Source organism: Salvelinus fontinalis, chromosome 4 (genome assembly GCF_029448725.1).
Source record: "Salvelinus fontinalis isolate EN_2023a chromosome 4, ASM2944872v1, whole genome shotgun sequence".
NCBI classification, from domain to species: Eukaryota; Metazoa; Chordata; class Actinopteri; order Salmoniformes; family Salmonidae; genus Salvelinus; species Salvelinus fontinalis.
In genome coordinates, this window is record NC_074668.1 from 72507038 (window position 1) to 72526325 (window position 19288).

A 19288-nucleotide genomic window follows, 5' to 3' on the forward strand; every position below is an offset into this window, starting at 1 on the left:
CATTATGCAATAGTAAAGATACCTACATAGCTATGATTCAACAAAATAAAAGCAGAACTTTGTTTTCAAAGAATATGTTAAAATTGTGTTTGTGAGCAATACTATAACTTATATAATATATCAATTATAAAGAATGAATGGGTCAGTTAGACCACATTAATATTGCGTCATCCTGAAGGGTAAGTGCACATTTGATGTGTTCACTACCACTTACTCATGGACAGCGGATGAAATAACAGGTCATTTTATCTGAGTGCTTCTAGAAGTTCCACTACACATTGAGAGCCTGTGTCTGTTAGCAAGAAGACTCCCGATTAACTGAGGCTCATTTTCGTACCTGTCGTCAGTAAAAGGTTAGCCTAATTTCAACAAAAATTCTAACTAAAAGTATGTGTGAGTTTGTCAGGGGACCAGCAGGTGGAAGCATTGTCTTTCTAGAAGTTTGAAAAAGAACGTGTGCGTGATTATTCCATCCATGTGGGGCATTTGTCACTCGCTGTTGGAGAAAGATGAATAGAAAATGTTCCTGATCCTAGTCAACTGAATACACCAGACAGCCAACCACACACCTGGCTATAATTTTGCAGAGCAGCCGAAATAGCTCAGTTGGGAGAGCGTTAGACTGAAGATCTAAATGTCCCTGGTTCGATCCCGGGTTTCGGCAGGAAATTAATTTTGCCAGAGTTCTTCTACATTTGGCCCGGAAAACGGAGAGTTGCAGGTTTGAAACACAGGTTCAAAGGGAAAATATCGGTTGGACAAAATATCCTCTCCTCAACTCCTCCATTCTTTCTCTGTGACCCAACCTGTAGTCAGAGCATTTCATATTATTCTGTATGTATATCGAAGATACTCCATTTAGTATGATATGTTACGTTTCATATTGTATGTATTATTTGGGAATGTCCATCATCCATTTCGTATGAGATGTTATGAATTACAATTCGTATGATGTTACGAATTTCCAAAACGTACTATACATTACGAATGAGCAAAATGTACAATATGTTAAGATTTTACTAAACGTATGATATGTTACGAATTCCAATTTGTCTTTCACAACTGACTGCCACCAATCACCAGATAGCAGAGTGGCGCAGCGGAAGCGTGCTGGGCCCATAACCCAGAGGTCGATGGATCGAAACCATCCTCTGCTAAGTAATTTTAAGTGTGGACAATTCTGCGAAGGAAAAACACAAATTAAAAATGCTACATTAAAAGCCTTTATGCAATAGAAATGATACCTACGTAGTTATGATTCAACAAAATAAAAGCAGAACCTTGTTTTCAAAGAATGTGTTAAAATTGTGTTTGTGAGCAATACTATAACTTATATAATATATCAATTATAAAGAATGAATGGGTCAGTTAGACCACATTAATATTGCGTCATCCTGAAGGGTAAGTGCAAATTTGATGTGTTCACTACCACTTACTCATGGACAGCGGATGAAATAACAGGTCATTTTATCTGAGTGCTTCTAGAAGTTCCACTACACATTGAGAGCCTGTGTCTGTTAGCAAGAAGCCTCCCGATTAACTGAGGCTCATTTTCGTACCTGTCGTCAGTAAAAGGTTAGCCTAATTTCAACAAAAATTCTAACTAAAAGTATGTGTGAGTTTGTCAGGGGACCAGCAGGTGGAAGCATTGTCTTTCTAGAAGTTTGAAAAAGAACATGTGCGTGATTATTCCATCCATGTGGGGCATTTGTCACTCGCTGTTGGAGAAAGATGAATAGAAAATATTCCTGATCCTAGTCAACTGAATACACCACAAAGCCAACCACACACCTGGCTATAAATGTGCAGAGCAGCCGAAATAGCTCAGTTGGGAGAGCGTTAGACTGAAGATCTAAATGTCCCTGGTTCGATCCCGGGTTTCGGCAGGAAATTAACTTTGCCAGAGTTCTTCTACATTTGGCCTGGAAAACGGAGAGTTGCAGGTTTGAAACACAGGTTCAAAGGGAAAATATCGGTTGGACAAAATATCCTCTCCTCAACTCCTCCATTCTTTCTCTGTGACCCAACCTGTAGTCAGAGCATTTCATATTATTCTGTATGTATATCGAAGATACTCCATTTAGTATGATATGTTACGTTTCATATTGTATGTATTATTTGGGAATGTCCATCATCCATTTCGTATGAGATGTTATGAATTACAATTCGTATGATGTTACGAATTTCCAAAATGTACTATACATTACGAATGAGCAAAATGTACAATATGTTAAGATTTTACTAAACGTATGATATGTTACGAATTCCAATTTGTCTTTCAAGCTGACTGCCACCAACCACCAGATAGTAGAGTGGCGCAGCGGAAGCGTGCTGGGCCCATAACCCAGAGGTCGATGGATCGAAACCATCCTCTGCTAAGTAATTTTAAGTGTGGACAATTCTGCGAAGGAAAAACACAAATTAAAAATGGTACATTAAAAGCCTTTATGCAATAGAAATGATACCTACATAGTTATGATTCAACAAAATAAAAGCAGAACTTTGTTTTCAAAGAATGTGTTAAAATTGTGTTTGTGAGCAATACTATAACTTATATAATATATCAATTATAAAGAATGAATGGGTCAGTTAGACCACATTAATATTGCGTCATCCTGAAGGGTAAGTGCACATTTGATGTGTTCACTACCACTTACTCATGGACAGCGGATGAAATAACAGGTCATTTTATCTGAGTGCTTCTAGAAGTTCCACTACACATTGAGAGCCTGTGTCTGTTAGCAAGAAGACTCCCGATTAACTGAGGCTCATTTTCGTACCTGTCGTCAGTAAAAGGTTAGCCTAATTTCAACAAAAATTCTAACTAAAAGTATGTGTGAGTTTGTCAGGGGACCAGCAGGTGGAAGCATTGTCTTTCTAGAAGTTTGAAAAAGAACGTGTGCGTGATTATTCCATCCATGTGGGGCATTTGTCACTCGCTGTTGGAGAAAGATGAATAGAAAATATTCCTGATCCTAGTCAACTGAATACACCAGACAGCCAACCACACACCTGGCTATAATTGTGCAGAGCAGCCGAAATAGCTCAGTTGGGAGAGCGTTAGACTGAAGATCTAAATGTCCCTGGTTCGATCCCGGGTTTCGGCAGGAAATTAATTTTGCCAGAGTTCTTCTACATTTGGCCTGGAAAACGGAGAGTTGCAGGTTTGAAACACAGGTTCAAAGGGAAAATATCGGTTGGACAAAATATCCTCTCCTCAACTCCTCCATTCTTTCTCTGTGACCCAACCTGTAGTCAGAGCATTTCATATTATTCTGTATGTATATCGAAGATACTCCATTTAGTATGATATGTTACGTTTCATATTGTATGTATTATTTGGGAATGTCCATCATCCAATTCGTATGAGATGTTATGAATTACAATTCGTATGATGTTACGAATTTCCAAAACGTACTATACATTACGAATGAGCAAAATGTACAATATGTTAAGATTTTACTAAACGTATGATATGTTACGAATTCCAATTTGTCTTTCACAACTGACTGCCACCAATCACCAGATAGCAGAGTGGCGCAGCGGAAGCGTGCTGGGCCCATAACCCAGAGGTCGATGGATCGAAACTATCCTCTGCTAAGTAATTTTAAGTGTGGACAATTCTGCAAAGGAAAAACACAAATTAAAAATGCTACATTAAAAGCCATTATGCAATAGTAAAGATACCTACATAGCTATGATTCAACAAAATAAAAGCAGAACTTTGTTTTCAAAGAATATGTTAAAATTGTGTTTGTGAGCAATACTATAACTTATATAATATATCAATTATAAAGAATGAATGGGTCAGTTAGACCACATTAATATTGCGTCATCCTGAAGGGTAAGTGCACATTTGATGTGTTCACTACCACTTACTCATGGACAGCGGATGAAATAACAGGTCATTTTATCTGAGTGCTTCTAGAAGTTCCACTACACATTGAGAGCCTGTGTCTGTTAGCAAGAAGACTCCCGATTAACTGAGGCTCATTTTCGTACCTGTCGTCAGTAAAAGGTTAGCCTAATTTCAACAAAAATTCTAACTAAAAGTATGTGTGAGTTTGTCAGGGGACCAGCAGGTGGAAGCATTGTCTTTCTAGAAGTTTGAAAAAGAACGTGTGCGTGATTATTCCATCCATGTGGGGCATTTGTCACTCGCTGTTGGAGAAAGATGAATAGAAAATATTCCTGATCCTAGTCAACTGAATACACCAGACAGCCAACCACACACCTGGCTATAATTGTGCAGAGCAGCCGAAATAGCTCAGTTGGGAGAGCGTTAGACTGAAGATCTAAATGTCCCTGGTTCGATCCCTGGTTTCGGCAGGAAATTAATTTTGCCAGAGTTCTTCTACATTTGGCCTGGAAAACGGAGAGTTGCAGGTTTGAAACACAGGTTCAAAGGGAAAATATCGGTTGGACAAAATATCCTCTCCTCAACTCCTCCATTCTTTCTCTGTGACCCAACCTGTAGTCAGAGCATTTCATATTATTCTGTATGTATATCGAAGATACTCCATTTAGTATGATATGTTACGTTTCATATTGTATGTATTATTTGGGAATGTCCATCATCCATTTCGTATGAGATGTTATGAATTACAATTCGTATGATGTTACGAATTTCCAAAATGTACTATACATTACGAATGAGCAAAATGTACAATATGTTAAGATTTTACTAAACGTATGATATGTTACGAATTCCAATTTGTCTTTCACAACTGACTGCCACCAACCACCAGATAGCAGAGTGGCGCAGCGGAAGCGTGCTGGGCCCATAACCCAGAGGTCGATGGATCGAAACCATCCTCTGCTAAGTAATTTTAAGTGTGGACAATTCTGCGAAGGAAAAACACAAATTAAAAATGGTACATTAAAAGCCTTTATGCAATAGAAATGATACCTACATAGTTATGATTCAACAAAATAAAAGCAGAACTTTGTTTTCAAAGAATGTGTTAAAATTGTGTTTGTGAGCAATACTATAACTTATATAATATATCAATTATAAAGAATGAATGGGTCAGTTAGACCACATTAATATTGCGTCATCCTGAAGGGTAAGTGCACATTTGATGTGTTCACTACCACTTACTCATGGACAGCGGATGAAATAACAGGTCATTTTATCTGAGTGCTTCTAGAAGTTCCACTACACATTGAGAGCCTGTGTCTGTTAGCAAGAAGACTCCCGATTAACTGAGGCTCATTTTCGTACCTGTCGTCAGTAAAAGGTTAGCCTAATTTCAACAAAAATTCTAACTAAAAGTATGTGTGAGTTTGTCAGGGGACCAGCAGGTGGAAGCATTGTCTTTCTAGAAGTTTGAAAAAGAACGTGTGCGTGATTATTCCATCCATGTGGGGCATTTGTCACTCGCTGTTGGAGAAAGATGAATAGAAAATATTCCTGATCCTAGTCAACTGAATACACCAGACAGCCAACCACACACCTGGCTATAATTGTGCAGAGCAGCCGAAATAGCTCAGTTGGGAGAGCGTTAGACTGAAGATCTAAATGTCCCTGGTTCGATCCCGGGTTTCGGCAGTCAAGTTAATTTTGCCAGAGTTCTTCTACATTTGGCCTGGAAAACGGAGAGTTGCAGGTTTGAAACACAGGTTCAAAGGGAAAATATCGGTTGGACAAAATATCCTCTCCTCAACTCCTCCATTCTTTCTCTGTGACCCAACCTGTAGTCAGAGCATTTCATATTATTCTGTATGTATATCGAAGATACTCCATTTAGTATGATATGTTACGTTTCATATTGTATGTATTATTTGGGAATGTCCATCATCCATTTCGTATGAGATGTTATGAATTACAATTCGTATGATGTTACGAATTTCCAAAACGTACTATACATTACGAATGAGCAAAATGTACAATATGTTAAGATTTTATTTGTCTTTCACAACTGACTGCCACCAATCACCAGATAGCAGAGTGGCGCAGCGGAAGCGTGCTGGGCCCATAACCCAGAGGTCGATGGATCGAAACCATCCTCTGCTAAGTAATTTTAAGTGTGGACAATTCTGCGAAGGAAAAACACAAATTAAAAATGCTACATTAAAAGCCTTTATGCAATAGAAATGATACCTACGTAGTTATGATTCAACAAAATAAAAGCAGAACCTTGTTTTCAAAGAATGTGTTAAAATTGTGTTTGTGAGCAATACTATAACTTATATAATATATCAATTATAAAGAATGAATGGGTCAGTTAGACCACATTAATATTGCGTCATCCTGAAGGGTAAGTGCAAATTTGATGTGTTCACTACCACTTACTCATGGACAGCGGATGAAATAACAGGTCATTTTATCTGAGTGCTTCTAGAAGTTCCACTACACATTGAGAGCCTGTGTCTGTTAGCAAGAAGCCTCCCGATTAACTGAGGCTCATTTTCGTACCTGTCGTCAGTAAAAGGTTAGCCTAATTTCAACAAAAATTCTAACTAAAAGTATGTGTGAGTTTGTCAGGGGACCAGCAGGTGGAAGCATTGTCTTTCTAGAAGTTTGAAAAAGAACATGTGCGTGATTATTCCATCCATGTGGGGCATTTGTCACTCGCTGTTGGAGAAAGATGAATAGAAAATATTCCTGATCCTAGTCAACTGAATACACCACAAAGCCAACCACACACCTGGCTATAATTGTGCAGAGCAGCCGAAATAGCTCAGTTGGGACAGCGTTAGACTGAAGATCTAAATGTCCCTGGTTCGATCCCGGGTTTCGGCAGGAAATTAACTTTGCCAGAGTTCTTCTACATTTGGCCTGGAAAACGGAGAGTTGCAGGTTTGAAACACAGGTTCAAAGGGAAAATATCGGTTGGACAAAATATCCTCTCCTCAACTCCTCCATTCTTTCTCTGTGACCCAACCTGTAGTCAGAGCATTTCATATTATTCTGTATGTATATCGAAGATACTCCATTTAGTATGATATGTTACGTTTCATATTGTATGTATTATTTGGGAATGTCCATCATCCATTTCGTATGAGATGTTATGAATTACAATTCGTATGATGTTACGAATTTCCAAAATGTACTATACATTACGAATGAGCAAAATGTACAATATGTTAAGATTTTACTAAACGTATGATATGTTACGAATTCCAATTTGTCTTTCAAGCTGACTGCCACCAACCACCAGATAGCAGAGTGGCGCAGCGGAAGCGTGCTGGGCCCATAACCCAGAGGTCGATGGATCGAAACCATCCTCTGCTAAGTAATTTTAAGTGTGGACAATTCTGCGAAGGAAAAACACAAATTAAAAATGGTACATTAAAAGCCTTTATGCAATAGAAATGATACCTACATAGTTATGATTCAACAAAATAAAAGCAGAACTTTGTTTTCAAAGAATGTGTTAAAATTGTGTTTGTGAGCAATACTATAACTTATATAATATATAAATTATAAAGAATGAATGGGTCAGTTAGACCACATTAATATTGCGTCATCCTGAAGGGTAAGTGCACATTTGATGTGTTCACTACCACTTACTCATGGACAGCGGATGAAATAACAGGTCATTTTATCTGAGTGCTTCTAGAAGTTCCACTACACATTGAGAGCCTGTGTCTGTTAGCAAGAAGCCTCCCGATTAACTGAGGCTCATTTTCGTACCTGTCGTCAGTAAAAGGTTAGCCTAATTTCAACAAAAATTCTAACTAAAAGTATGTGTGAGTTTGTCAGGGGACCAGCAGGTGGAAGCATTGTCTTTCTAGAAGTTTGAAAAAGAACGTGTGCGTGATTATTCCATCCATGTGGGGCATTTGTCACTCGCTGTTGGAGAAAGATGAATAGAAAATATTCCTGATCCTAGTCAACTGAATACACCAGACAGCCAACCACACACCTGGCTATAATTGTGCAGAGCAGCCGAAATAGCTCAGTTGGGAGAGCGTTAGACTGAAGATCTAAATGTCCCTGACTCGATCCCGGGTTTCGGCAGGAAATTAATTTTGCCAGAGTTCTTCTACATTTGGCCTGGAAAACGGAGAGTTGCAGGTTTGAAACACAGGTTCAAAGGGAAAATATCGGTTGGACAAAATATCCTCTCCTCAACTCCTCCATTCTTTCTCTGTGACCCAACCTGTAGTCAGAGCATTTCATATTATTCTGTATGTATATCGAAGATACTCCATTTAGTATGATATGTTACGTTTCATATTGTATGTATTATTTGGGAATGTCCATCATCCATTTCGTATGAGATGTTATGAATTACAATTCGTATGATGTTACGAATTTCCAAAACGTACTATACATTAAGAATGAGCAAAATGTACAATATGTTAAGATTTTACTAAACGTGTGATATGTTACGAATTCCAATTTGTCTTTCACAACTGACTGTCACCGATCACCAGATAGCAGAGTGGCGCAGCGGAAGCGTGCTGGGCCCATAACCCAGAGGTCGATGGATCGAAACCATCCTCTGCTAAGTAATTTTAAGTGTGGACAATTCTGCGAAGGAAAAACACAAATTAAAAATGCTACATTAAAAGCCTTCATGCAATAGAAATGATACCTACGTAGTTATGATTCAACAAAATAAAAGCAGAACTTTGTTTTCAAAGAATGTGTTAAAATTGTGTTTGTGAGCAATACTATAACTTATATAATATATCAATTATAAAGAATGAATGGGTCAGTTAGACCACATTAATATTGCGTCATCCTGAAGGGTAAGTGCACATTTGATGTGTTCACTACCACTTACTCATGGACAGCGGATGAAATAACAGGTCATTTTATCTGAGTGCTTCTAGAAGTTCCACTACACATTGAGAGCCTGTGTCTGTTAGCAAGAAGACTCCCGATTAACTGAGGCTCATTTTCGTACCTGTCGTCAGTAAAAGGTTAGCCTAATTTAAAAAAAAATGCTAACTAAAAGTATGTGTGAGTTTGTCAGGGGACCAGCAGGTGGAAGCATTGTCTTTCTAGAAGTTTGAAAAAGAACGTGTGCGTGATTATTCCATCCATGTGGGGCATTTGTCACTCGCTGTTGGAGAAAGATGAATAGAAAATATTCCTGATCCTAGTCAACTGAATACACCAGACAGCCAACCACACACCTGGCTATAATTGTGCAGAGCAGCCGAAATAGCTCAGTTGGCAGAGCGTTAGACTGAAGATCTAAATGTTCCTGACTCGATCCCGGGTTTCGGCAGGAAATTAATTTTGCCAGAGTTCTTCTACATTTGGCCTGGAAAACGGAGAGTTGCAGGTTTGAAACACAGGTTCAAAGGGAAAATATCGGTTGGACAAAATATCCTCTCCTCAACTCCTCCATTCTTTCTCTGTGACCCAACCTGTAGTCAGAGCATTTCATATTATTCTGTATGTATATCGAAGATACTCCATTTAGTATGATATGTTACGTTTCATATTGTATGTATTATTTGGGAATGTCCATCATCCATTTCGTATGAGATGTTATGAATTACAATTCGTATGATGTTACGAATTTCCAAAACGTACTATACATTAAGAATGAGCAAAATGTACAATATGTTAAGATTTTACTAAACGTGTGATATGTTACGAATTCCAATTTGTCTTTCACAACTGACTGCCACCGATCACCAGATAGCAGAGTGGCGCAGCGGAAGCGTGCTGGGCCCATAACCCAGAGGTCGATGGATCGAAACCATCCTCTGCTAAGTAATTTTAAGTGTGGACAATTCTGCGAAGGAAAAACACAAATTAAAAATGCTACATTAAAAGCCTTCATGCAATAGAAATGATACCTACGTAGTTATGATTCAACAAAATAAAAGCAGAACTTTGTTTTCAAAGAATGTGTTAAAATTGTGTTTGTGAGCAATACTATAACTTATATAATATATCAATTATAAAGAATGAATGGGTCAGTTAGACCACATTAATATTGCGTCATCCTGAAGGGTAAGTGCACATTTGATGTGTTCACTACCACTTACTCATGGACAGCGGATGAAATAACAGGTCATTTTATCTGAGTGCTTCTAGAAGTTCCACTACACATTGAGAGCCTGTGTCTGTTAGCAAGAAGACTCCCGATTAACTGAGGCTCATTTTCGTACCTGTCGTCAGTAAAAGGTTAGCCTAATTTAAAAAAAAATGCTAACTAAAAGTATGTGTGAGTTTGTCAGGGGACCAGCAGGTGGAAGCATTGTCTTTCTAGAAGTTTGAAAAAGAACGTGTGCGTGATTATTCCATCCATGTGGGGCATTTGTCACTCGCTGTTGGAGAAAGATGAATAGAAAATATTCCTGATCCTAGTCAACTGAATACACCAGACAGCCAACCACACACCTGGCTATAATTGTGCAGAGCAGCCGAAATAGCTCAGTTGGCAGAGCGTTAGACTGAAGATCTAAATGTCCCTGACTCGATCCCGGGTTTCGGCAGGAAATTAATTTTGCCAGAGTTCTTCTACATTTGGCCTGGAAAACGGAGAGTTGCAGGTTTGAAACACAGGTTCAAAGGGAAAATATCGGTTGGACAAAATATCCTCTCCTCAACTCCTCCATTCTTTCTCTGTGACCCAACCTGTAGTCAGAGCATTTCATATTATTCTGTATGTATATCGAAGATACTCCATTTAGTATGATATGTTACGTTTCATATTGTATGTATTATTTGGGAATGTCCATCATCCATTTCGTATGAGATGTTATGAATTACAATTCGTATGATGTTACGAATTTCCAAAACGTACTATACATTAAGAATGAGCAAAATGTACAATATGTTAAGATTTTACTAAACGTGTGATATGTTACGAATTCCAATTTGTCTTTCACAACTGACTGCCACCAATCACCAGATAGCAGAGTGGCGCAGCGGAAGCGTGCTGGGCCCATAACCCAGAGGTCGATGGATCGAAACCATCCTCTGCTAAGTTATTTTAAGTGTGGACAATTCTGCGAAGGAAAAACACAAATTAAAAATGCTACATTAAAAGCCTTCATGCAATAGAAATGATACCTACGTAGTTATGATTCAACAAAATAAAAGCAGAACTTTGTTTTCAAAGAATGTGTTAAAATTGTGTTTGTGAGCAATACTATAACTTATATAATATATCAATTATAAAGAATGAATGGGTCAGTTAGACCACATTAATATTGCGTCATCCTGAAGGGTAAGTGCACATTTGATGTGTTCACTACCACTTACTCATGGACAGCGGATGAAATAACAGGTCATTTTATCTGAGTGCTTCTAGAAGTTCCACTACACATTGAGAGCCTGTGTCTGTTAGCAAGAAGACTCCCGATTAACTGAGGCTCATTTTCGTACCTGTCGTCAGTAAAAGGTTAGCCTAATTTAAAAAAAAATGCTAACTAAAAGTATGTGTGAGTTTGTCAGGGGACCAGCAGGTGGAAGCATTGTCTTTCTAGAAGTTTGAAAAAGAACGTGTGCGTGATTATTCCATCCATGTGGGGCATTTGTCACTCGCTGTTGGAGAAAGATGAATAGAAAATATTCCTGATCCTAGTCAACTGAATACACCAGACAGCCAACCACACACCTGGCTATAATTGTGCAGAGCAGCCGAAATAGCTCAGTTGGCAGAGCGTTAGACTGAAGATCTAAATGTCCCTGGTTCGATCCCGGGTTTCGGCAGGAAATTAATTTTGCCAGAGTTCTTCTACATTTGGCCTGGAAAACGGAGAGTTGCAGGTTTGAAACACAGGTTCAAAGGGAAAATATCGGTTGGACAAAATATCCTCTCCTCAACTCCTCCATTCTTTCTCTGTGACCCAACCTGTAGTCAGAGCATTTCATATTATTCTGTATGTATATCGAAGATACTCCATTTAGTATGATATGTTACGTTTCATATTGTATGTATTATTTGGGAATGTCCATCATCCATTTCGTATGAGATGTTATGAATTACAATTCGTATGATGTTACGAATTTCCAAAACGTACTATACATTACGAATGAGCAAAATGTACAATATGTTAAGATTTTACTAAACGTATGATATGTTACGAATTCCAATTTGTCTTTCACAACTGACTGCCACCAATCACCAGATAGCAGAGTGGCGCAGCGGAAGCGTGCTGGGCCCATAACCCAGAGGTCGATGGATCGAAACCATCCTCTGCTAAGTAATTTTAAGTGTGGACAATTCTGCGAAGGAAAAACACAAATTAAAAATGCTACATTAAAAGCCTTTATGCAATAGAAATGATACCTACGTAGTTATGATTCAACAAAATAAAAGCAGAACTTTGTTTTCAAAGAATGTGTTAAAATTGTGTTTGTGAGCAATACTATAACTTATATAATATATCAATTATAAAGAATGAATGGGTCAGTTAGACCACATTAATATTGCGTCATCCTGAAGGGTAAGTGCACATTTGATGTGTTCACTACCACTTACTCATGGACAGCGGATGAAATAACAGGTCATTTTATCTGAGTGCTTCTAGAAGTTCCACTACACATTGAGAGCCTGTGTCTGTTAGCAAGAAGACTCCCGATTAACTGAGGCTCATTTTCGTACCTGTCGTCAGTAAAAGGTTAGCCTAATTTCAACAAAAATTCCAACTAAAAGTATGTGTGAGTTTGTCAGGGGACCAGCAGGTGGAAGCATTGTCTTTCTAGAAGTTTGAAAAAGAACGTGTGCGTGATTATTCCATCCATGTGGGGCATTTGTCACTCGCTGTTGGAGAAAGATGAATAGAAAATATTCCTGATCCTAGTCAACTGAATACACCAGACAGCCAACCACACACCTGGCTATAATTGTGCAGAGCAGCCGAAAAAGCTCAGTTGGGAGAGCGTTAGACTGAAGATCTAAATGTCCCTGTTTCGATCCCGGGTTTCGGCAGGAAATTAATTTTGCCAGAGTTCTTCTACATTTGGCCTGGAAAACGGAGAGTTGCAGGTTTGAAACACAGGTTCAAAGGGAAAATATCGGTTGGACAAAATATCCTCTCCTCAACTCCTCCATTCTTTCTCTGTGACCCAACCTGTAGTCAGAGCATTTCATATTATTCTGTATGTATATCGAAGATACTCCATTTAGTATGATATGTTACGTTTCATATTGTATGTATTATTTGGGAATGTCCATCATCCATTTCGTATGAGATGTTATGAATTACAATTCGTATGATGTTACGAATTTCCAAAACGTACTATACATTACGAATAGGGCAAAATGTACAATATGTTAAGATTTTACTAAACGTATGATATGTTACGAATTCCAATTTGTCTTTCACAACTGACTCCCACCAATCACCAGATAGCAGAGTGGCGCAGCGGAAGCGTGCTGGGCCAATAACCCAGAGGTCGCTGGATCGAAACCATCCTCTGCTAAGTAATTTTAAGTGTGGACAATTCTGCGAAGGAAAAACACAAATTAAAAATGCTACATTAAAAGCCTTTATGCAATAGAAATGATACCTACGTAGTTATGATTCAACAAAATAAAAGGAGAACTTTGTTTTCAAAGAATTTGTTAAAATTGTGTTTGTGAGCAATACTATAACTTATATAATATATCAATTATAAAGAATGAATGGGTCAGTTAGACCACATTAATATTGCGTCATCCTGAAGGGTAAGTGCAAATTTGATGTGTTCACTACCACTTACTCATGGACAGCGGATGAAATAACAGGTCATTTTATCTGAGTGCTTCTAGAAGTTCCACTACACATTGAGAGCCTGTGTCTGTTAGCAAGAAGACTCCCGATTAACTGAGGCTCATTTTCGTACCTGTCGTCAGTAAAAGGTTAGCCTAATTTCAACAAAAATGCTAACTAAAAGTATGTGTGAGTTTGTCAGGGACCAGCAGGTGGAAGCATTGTCTTTCTAGAAGTTTGAAAAAGAACGTGTGCGTGATTATTCCATCCATGTGGGGCATTTGTCATTCGCTGTTGGAGAAAGATGAATAGAAAATGTTCCTGATCCTAGTCAACTGAATACACCAGACAGCCAACCACACACCTGGCTATAATTGTGCAGAGCAGCCGAAATAGCTCAGTTGGGAGAGCGTTAGACTGAAGATCTAAATGTCCCTGGTTCGATCCCGGGTTTCGGCATGAAATTAATTTTGCCAGAGTTCTTCTACATTTGGCCTGGAAAACGGAGAGTTCCAGGTTTGAAACACAGGTTCAAAGGGAAAATATCGGTTGGACAAAATATCCTCTCCTCAACTCCTCCATTCTTTCTCTGTGACCCAACCTGTAGTCAGAGCATTTCATATTATTCTGTATGTATATCGAAGATACTCCATTTAGTATGATATGTTACGTTTCATATTGTATGTATTATTTGGGAATGTCCATCATCCATTTCGTATGAGATGTTATGAATTACAATTCGTATGATGTTACGAATTTCCAAAACGTACTATACATTACGAATGAGCAAAATGTACAATATGTTAAGATTTTACTAAACGTATGATATGTTACGAATTCCAATTTGTCTTTCACAACTGACTGCCACCAATCACCAGATAGCAGAGTGGCGCAGCGGAAGCGTGCTGGGCCCATAACCCAGAGGTCGATGGATCGAAACCATCCTCTGCTAAGTAATTTTAAGTGTGGACAATTCTGCGAAGGAAAAACACAAATTAAAAATGCTACATTAAAAGCCTTTACGCAATAGAAATGATACCTACGTAGTTATGATTCAACAAAATAAAAGCAGAACTTTGTTTTCAAAGAATGTGTTAAAATTGTGTTTGTGAGCAATACTATAACTTATATAATATATCAATTATAAAGAATGAATGGGTCAGTTAGACCACATTAATATTGCGTCATCCTGAAGGGTAAGTGCACATTTGATGTGTTCACTACCACTTACTCATGGACAGCGGATGAAATAACAGGTCATTTTATCTGAGTGCTTCTAGAAGTTCCACTACACATTGAGAGCCTGTGTCTGTTAGCAAGAAGACTCCCGATTAACTGAGGCTCATTTTCGTACCTGTCGTCAGTAAAAGGTTAGCCTAATTTCAACAAAAATTCCAACTAAAAGTATGTGTGAGTTTGTCAGGGGACCAGCAGGTGGAAGCATTGTCTTTCTAGAAGTTTGAAAAAGAACGTGTGCGTGATTATTCCATCCATGTGGGGCATTTGTCACTCGCTGTTGGAGAAAGATGAATAGAAAATGTTCCTTATCCTAGTCAACTGAATACACCAGACAGCCAACCACACACCTGGCTATAATTGTGGAGAGCAGCCGAAATAGCTCAGTTGGGAGAGCGTTAGACTGAAGATCTAAATGTCCCTGGTTCGATCCCGGGTTTCGGCATGAAAATAATTTTGCCAGAGTTCTTCTACATTTGGCCTGGAAAACGGAGAGTTGCAGGTTTGAAACACAGGTTCAAAGGGAAAATATCGGTTGGACAAAATATCCTCTCCTCAACTCCTCCATTCTTTCTCTGTGACCCAACCTGTAGTCAGAGCATTTCATATTATTCTGTATGTATATCGAAGATACTCCATTTAGTATGATATGTTACGTTTCATATTGTATGTATTATTTGGGAATGTCCATCATCCATTTCGTATGAGATGTTATGAATTACAATTCGTATGATGTTACGAATTTCCAAAACGTACTATACATTACGAATGAGCAAAATGTACAATATGTTAAGATTTTACTAAACGTATGATATGTTACGAATTCCAATTTGTCTTTCACAACTGACTGCCACCAATCACCAGATAGCAGAGTGGCGCAGCGGAAGCGTGCTGGGCCCATAACCCAGAGGTCGATGGATCGAAACCATCCTCTGCTAAGTAATTTTAAGTGTGGACAATTCTGCGAAGGAAAAACACAAATTAAAAATGCTACATTAAAAGCCTTTATGCAATAGAAATGATACCTACGTAGTTATGATTCAACAAAATAAAAGCAGAACTTTGTTTTCAAAGAATGTGTTAAAATTGTGTTTGTGAGCAATACTATAACTTATATAATATATCAATTATAAAGAATGAATGGGTCAGTTAGACCACATTAATATTGCGTCATCCTGAAGGGTAAGTGCACATTTGATGTGTTCACTACCACTTACTCATGGACAGCGGATGAAATAACAGGTCATTTTATCTGAGTGCTTCTAGAAGTTCCACTACACATTGAGAGCCTGTGTCTGTTAGCAAGAAGACTCCCGATTAACTGAGGCTCATTTTCGTACCTGTCGTCAGTAAAAGGTTAGCCTAATTTCAACAAAAATTCCAACTAAAAGTATGTGTGAGTTTGTCAGGGGACCAGCAGGTGGAAGCATTGTCTTTCTAGAAGTTTGAAAAAGAACGTGTGCGTGATTATTCCATCCATGTGGGGCATTTGTCACTCGCTGTTGGAGAAAGATGAATAGAAAATATTCCTGATCCTAGTCAACTGAATACACCAGACAGCCAACCACACACCTGGCTATAATTGTGCAGAGCAGCCGAAAAAGCTCAGTTGGGAGAGCGTTAGACTGAAGATCTAAATGTCCCTGTTTCGATCTCGGGTTTCGGCAGGAAATTAATTTTGCCAGAGTTCTTCTACATTTGGCCTGAAAAACGGAGAGTTGCAGGTTTGAAACACAGGTTCAAAGGGAAAATATCGGTTGGACAAAATATCCTCTCCTCAACTCCTCCATTCTTTCTCTGTGACCCAACCTGTAGTCAGAGCATTTCATATTATTCTGTATGTATATCGAAGATACTCCATTTAGTATGATATGTTACGTTTCATATTGTATGTATTATTTGGGAATGTCCATCATCCATTTCGTATGAGATGTTATGAATTACAATTTGTATGATGTTACGAATTTCCAAAACGTACTATACATTACGAATAGGGCAAAATGTACAATATGTTAAGATTTTACTAAACGTATGATATGTTACGAATTCCAATTTGTCTTTCACAACTGACTCCCACCAATCACCAGATAGCAGAGTGGCGCAGCGGAAGCGTGCTGGGCCAATAACCCAGAGGTCGCTGGATCGAAACCATCCTCTGCTAAGTAATTTTAAGTGTGGACAATTCTGCGAAGGAAAAACACAAATTAAAAATGCTACATTAAAAGCCTTTATGCAATAGAAATGATACCTACGTAGTTATGATTCAACAAAATAAAAGGAGAACTTTGTTTTCAAAGAATTTGTTAAAATTGTGTTTGTGAGCAATACTATAACTTATATAATATATCAATTATAAAGAATGAATGGGTCAGTTAGACCACATTAATATTGCGTCATCCTGAAGGGTAAGTGCAAATTTGATGTGTTCACTACCACTTACTCATGGACAGCGGATGAAATAACAGGTCATTTTATCTGAGTGCTTCTAGAAGTTCCACTACACATTGAGAGCCTGTGTCTGTTAGCAAGAAGACTCCCGATTAACTGAGGCTCATTTTCGAACCTGTCGTCAGTAAAAGGTTAGCCTAATTTCAACAAAAATGCTAACTAAAAGTATGTGTGAGTTTGTCAGGGACCAGCAGGTGGAAGCATTGTCTTTCTAGAAGTTTGAAAAAGAACGTGTGCGTGATTATTCCATCCATGTGGGGCATTTGTCATTCGCTGTTGGAGAAAGATGAATAGAAAATGTTCCTGATCCTAGTCAACTGAATACACCAGACAGCCAACCACACACCTGGCTATAATTGTGCAGAGCAGCCGAAATAGCTCAGTTGGGAGAGCGTTAGACTGAAGATCTAAATGTCCCTGGTTCGATCCCGGGTTTCGGCATGAAATTAATTTTGCCAGAGTTCTTCTACATTTGGCCTGGAAAACGGAGAGTTCCAGGTTTGAAACACAGGTTCAAAGGGAAAATATCGGTTGGACAAAATATCCTCTCCTCAACTCCTCCATTCTTTCTCTGTGACCCAACCTGTAGTCAGAGCATTTCATATTATTCTGTATGTATATCGAAGATACTCCATTTAGTATGATATGTTACGTTTCATATTGTATGTATTATTTGGGAATGTCCATCATCCATTTCGTATGAGATGTTATGAATTACAATTCGTATGATGTTACGAATTTCCAAAACGTACTATACATTACGAATGAGCAAAATGTACAATATCTTAAGATTTTACTAAACGTATGATATGTTACGAATTCCAATTTGTCTTTCACAACTGACTGCCACCAATCACCAGATAGCAGAGTGGCGCAGCGGAAGCGTGCTGGGCCCATAACCCAGAGGTCGATGGATCGAAACCATCCTCTGCTAAGTAATTTTAAGTGTGGACAATTCTGCGAAGGAAAAACACAAATTAAAAATGCTACATTAAAAGCCTTTATGCAATAGAAATGATACCTACGTAGTTATGATTCAACAAAATAAAAGCAGAACTTTGTTTTCAAAGAATGTGTTAAAATTGTGTTTGTGAGCAATACTATAACTTATATAATATATCAATTATAAAGAATGAATGGGTCAGTTAGACCACATTAATATTGCGTCATCCTGAAGGGTAAGTGCACATTTGATGTGTTCACTACCACTTACTCATGGACAGCGGATGAAATAACAGGTCATTTTATCTGAGTGCTTCTAGAAGTTCCACTACACATTGAGAGCCTGTGTCTGTTAGCAAGAAGACTCCCGATTAACTGAGGCTCATTTTCGTACCTGTCGTCAGTAAAAGGTTAGCCTAATTTCAACAAAAATTCCAACTAAAAGTATGTGTGAGTTTGTCAGGGGACCAGCAGGTGGAAGCATTGTCTTTCTAGAAGTTTGAAAAAGAACGTGTGCGTGATTATTCCATCCATGTGGGGCATTTGTCACTCGCTGTTGGAGAAAGATGAATAGAAAATATTCCTGATCCTAGTCAACTGAATACACCAGACAGCCAACCACACACCTGGCTATAATTGTGCAGAGCAGCCGAAAAAGCTCAGTTGGGAGAGCGTTAGACTGAAGATCTAAATGTCCCTGTTTCGATCCCGGGTTTCGGCAGGAAATTAATTTTGCCAGAGTTCTTCTACATTTGGCCTGGAAAACGGAGAGTTGCAGGTTTGAAACACAGGTTCAAAGGGAAAATATCGGTTGGACAAAATATCCTCTCCTCAACTCCTCCATTCTTTCTCTGTGACCCAACCTGTAGTCAGAGCATTTCATATTATTCTGTATGTATATCGAAGATACTCCATTTAGTATGATATGTTACGTTTCATATTGTATGTATTATTTGGGAATGTCCATCATCCATTTCGTATGAGATGTTATGAATTACAATTCGTATGATGTTACGAATTTCCAAAACGTACTATACATTACGAA

The 19288-nt window shown here is 38.4% G+C and overlaps 9 non-coding genes across 9 annotated transcripts; all 9 read left to right on the forward strand.

The window, feature by feature from the left end:
* The first annotated feature begins 591 nt into the window (after positions 1-591).
* On the forward strand, positions 592-664 carry trnaf-gaa (transfer RNA phenylalanine (anticodon GAA)). The gene has a single exon. It is a non-coding gene; the product is annotated as a tRNA-Phe (tRNA).
* A 1149-nt stretch (positions 665-1813) lies between these two features.
* trnaf-gaa (transfer RNA phenylalanine (anticodon GAA)) lies at positions 1814-1886 on the forward strand. Its single transcript has one exon. It is a non-coding gene; the product is annotated as a tRNA-Phe (tRNA).
* Positions 1887-3034: 1148 nt separating this feature from the next.
* trnaf-gaa (transfer RNA phenylalanine (anticodon GAA)) lies at positions 3035-3107 on the forward strand. The gene has a single exon. It is a non-coding gene; the product is annotated as a tRNA-Phe (tRNA).
* Positions 3108-4256: 1149 nt separating this feature from the next.
* On the forward strand, positions 4257-4329 carry trnaf-gaa (transfer RNA phenylalanine (anticodon GAA)). The gene has a single exon. It is a non-coding gene; the product is annotated as a tRNA-Phe (tRNA).
* Positions 4330-5478: 1149 nt separating this feature from the next.
* On the forward strand, positions 5479-5551 carry trnaf-gaa (transfer RNA phenylalanine (anticodon GAA)). The gene has a single exon. It is a non-coding gene; the product is annotated as a tRNA-Phe (tRNA).
* A 6008-nt stretch (positions 5552-11559) lies between these two features.
* trnaf-gaa (transfer RNA phenylalanine (anticodon GAA)) lies at positions 11560-11632 on the forward strand. The gene has a single exon. It is a non-coding gene; the product is annotated as a tRNA-Phe (tRNA).
* A 2371-nt stretch (positions 11633-14003) lies between these two features.
* On the forward strand, positions 14004-14076 carry trnaf-gaa (transfer RNA phenylalanine (anticodon GAA)). Its single transcript has one exon. It is a non-coding gene; the product is annotated as a tRNA-Phe (tRNA).
* A 1149-nt stretch (positions 14077-15225) lies between these two features.
* trnaf-gaa (transfer RNA phenylalanine (anticodon GAA)) lies at positions 15226-15298 on the forward strand. The gene has a single exon. It is a non-coding gene; the product is annotated as a tRNA-Phe (tRNA).
* Positions 15299-17669: 2371 nt separating this feature from the next.
* On the forward strand, positions 17670-17742 carry trnaf-gaa (transfer RNA phenylalanine (anticodon GAA)). The gene has a single exon. It is a non-coding gene; the product is annotated as a tRNA-Phe (tRNA).
* Positions 17743-19288: the final 1546 nt, after the last annotated feature.